This window comes from Kryptolebias marmoratus, linkage group LG2 (genome assembly GCF_001649575.2).
Source record: "Kryptolebias marmoratus isolate JLee-2015 linkage group LG2, ASM164957v2, whole genome shotgun sequence".
Lineage (NCBI taxonomy): Eukaryota > Metazoa > Chordata > Actinopteri > Cyprinodontiformes > Rivulidae > Kryptolebias > Kryptolebias marmoratus.
In genome coordinates, this window is record NC_051431.1 from 15,710,275 (window position 1) to 15,713,489 (window position 3,215).

A 3,215-nucleotide genomic window follows, 5' to 3' on the forward strand; every position below is an offset into this window, starting at 1 on the left:
GACTAGGGGGTGGGTTGGGGGGTTACAGGGGCTGTCATCATAACCCCCTTCGGGGATTGAGAGGAAAGGCTTTTTTTCTCCTCCTTGATAGAAGGGAGGTTTACTGCGGACTAACTCGATGTAATTAAAGCCTCTTCCTTTGTGTGCGAGGAGGAGGAGGAGGGGCGGGGGTAAGACAGCAGCACTGGCAGAAGTTATAGGAGCAAGAAAAAAAAAGTTCAATTTTTTTTGCATATTTTTTCTGACCCAAGCAGCAGCAGCAGCTCGGTGTGCCATGATGGAGCTGGTGAATTGGTGTGTCAGCATTTTGCAGCAGCAGGAGGAGGAGGAGGGCGAAGATACAAAAGTTTTTCACTCGGGCACAATAACCTCTCTGTGGCGCTTCCCATGTGGCTGTCTTGTCTGTCTGTCTGACTGACTGCTGTGCCCATTGGCTGCGCCGCTGAACAGGTCCCTGTTTTGTCCCACGGAGCTCCGGCGCTTCCAAAAAGGAGGTCGCAAATTCCTGCAGCGCCGCCCACAGGCCGAACACGCAGTGACATGTTTCAGGCTTGTGTTAGAAGCTGCCTGGCAAAGCAGACTTCTTTTTATTTATTTATTTTAAAAAAAATTGTGTTGTACATTTAACCTAACCACTCTGCCACAAGTTTAGTTTATTTTACTTTCATTTTGCTTTAGCCTAGAACTTAGCTAAAGCATGCTAAGCTAAAAGAAGCTAATTAGCATAGCCAACTTATCAACTTAGCATGCCTTAGTTTATTTATTCTGGTTATTTTAATAAATAAATATATTGGATAATTTAAATCTACAATTATTAAATCTACATGTTCAGTAAGAGAAAATAAAGCCCTAATTAAACCCTAAATCTGATATATAAACAAATTAGCATGCTGTATTTAATGACCCTACAAAATATGTTCATTCTAAAGTGGGTTTTATTTGTCTTTTAGTTTTTACTTGTTACATTACCACAAGTGTATTTTAGATTAGCTTGCCTTAATTTAGCTCATTTTAGTGCAACATAACAGCTGAGCTTTCTTTCTTTTAGTTATTTTTAAAGAAATAAGTACTAAAATGAATGAACTATAAACATAAAGGCCACAATTTCTAAACCCCATATTCACCGTGGATTAAATAATATAATCATTATGACACGAATGATGAACTAATTAGCTCGGTGTGCGCTAATGGACAGATTTTATTGAAACTTTCTCAGAGTAATTGCTGGATGTACATCTACAACCAGTTAATGTTTCAAAATGGCCACAACAGCTAATCCACCTTCGCCAACACAAAAATAGCTATGACTTAATCAAATTTACAGATACTGAGCTAAATGAGGAAGTAGCATGTAGTTATCCCCGACTCTATCTATCTATCTATCTATCTATCTATCTATCTATCTATCTATCTATCTATCTATCTATCTATCTATCTATCTATCTATCTATCTCTCTATCTATCTATCTATCTATAAAAACTGGTCCATGAAAGTTGCTGTGTTTCACATCTTTAATTTTTTCATTTACTTTTACATTATGACAACAAAACATTTTTTTCCACATGCCTACATACATCTACATAACAAAAATGAAAATACTATTTTTGACTCTCATCTGAGCAGTTTTGCAGAAAGACTCCAGGACGGCACAGACATGTCGGTAAAACACACAAACATCACACAGGAGCACGCAGACACGCACCTTCATATCTGGTCTGAAAGTGTCCCTCGCAGTCAGAGCACCTTCACGTTCACGCACGTTTATTTACAGAAGTGGCAAACACTAAAACTCGCAAATTTCAGCTCGTGTCGTTTGATAGTTGAGCCACGAAAGTACTAAAAGATCGGTGGGAAAATGACAAAAAAATGTACAGTTTTTAGTAATTATTTATGTCCAGTGAAATAAAATGCTCACCTGGTGTACTCAGCTCAAACTTTATACACTAAAACACCAAAAACAGGTTTTCTTTTTCTTGTGTTTTACCTCGTGATGCACAGATTCATAGTTTGTAAACTTTAAAAAAAACACGTCACATTAAATGTGTGAAAAAGTACTTGTTTAGGGTTTCACAGCAGCAAGAGACAGAGAGAGACAAGTTACAATAAAGGCAATCATAAATCCAAACATGAATAGTGCACCCAAAAAAAACAAGAATAGAAAAAAATATATAGCAGAAAAAAAACTGGAGGAATCCATTTACAGCCAACAACAAACACTTGTCTGCTCACACACTGAAATCTGCCGGCAGGATTATTTTTAAATAGTTGAGGATTCAGGAGGAGAACCAGTGAGGTGGGACGTATTTTAGGGACTGACCTCAAGTCCATAAGTTTAAATTTTTGCTCTCTCTCTCTTAAAAAAACCCCCAAAAACTATAATAATGCTGGGGTTTTATGTGCTACCTCCATTGTTGGTACCAAAATTGCAGTAGTCTCTTATCTTTTATTTGTACGCTGGAGAATTTGAGAATAAATAGGTAAATAAATAATTTTCTGATAGCTCTCTTGGGTGTGCTTTTACCTGAGTGTCAGTTTATTCCTGCTCATAAATCAGTGCATAAGAGGAGGTCTAATTCCTGCAGGACAAACAGAAACATTATTTAGTGGCTGTGTTGAAGTGCAGTGTTGAGTGCGTACCCCCTCTAGTGGTGACGACATGCTACTACAGTTCAAAAATACAAAACAAACATGTTTTGAAATTCAAATCCTCTCACTGCTGCAAGTGCTTTTTAGCAGATATTTTCTACACACATTTAGTGCAAGTAATCACTCGCTCAATGGACGATATATGAATGATGACAGCCTGATCAGTCATATCAGCAGAAAATTAAAAAAGCCAAATTTCCTGCCTCTAAACAAGCCAGAGTTTATGGGTTAGCAACTACTGGTTTCCCCTTAGGGAATAATAAAGCGTGTTGTATTGTTGGCACGTCACATGCTATTGTTTGACACAACCTGTTAAAATAAATAATTTACTAGTGAAGTTTATCATTGGAGGGTGGCACAGTGGAGTAGTGGTTAGAGCTGTCACCTCCCAGCGAGAAGGTTGTACAATCGCTTCCTGGCCTGGGGCCTTTCTGGGTGGAGTTTGCATGTTCTCCCTGTGCTCATGTGGGTACTCTGGTTTCCCCCCACAGACCAAAAACATGCATGTTAGGTTCATTGGTATCTCTTGAATTGTCCCTAGGTGTGAGTGAGAGCGTGAATGGTTGTT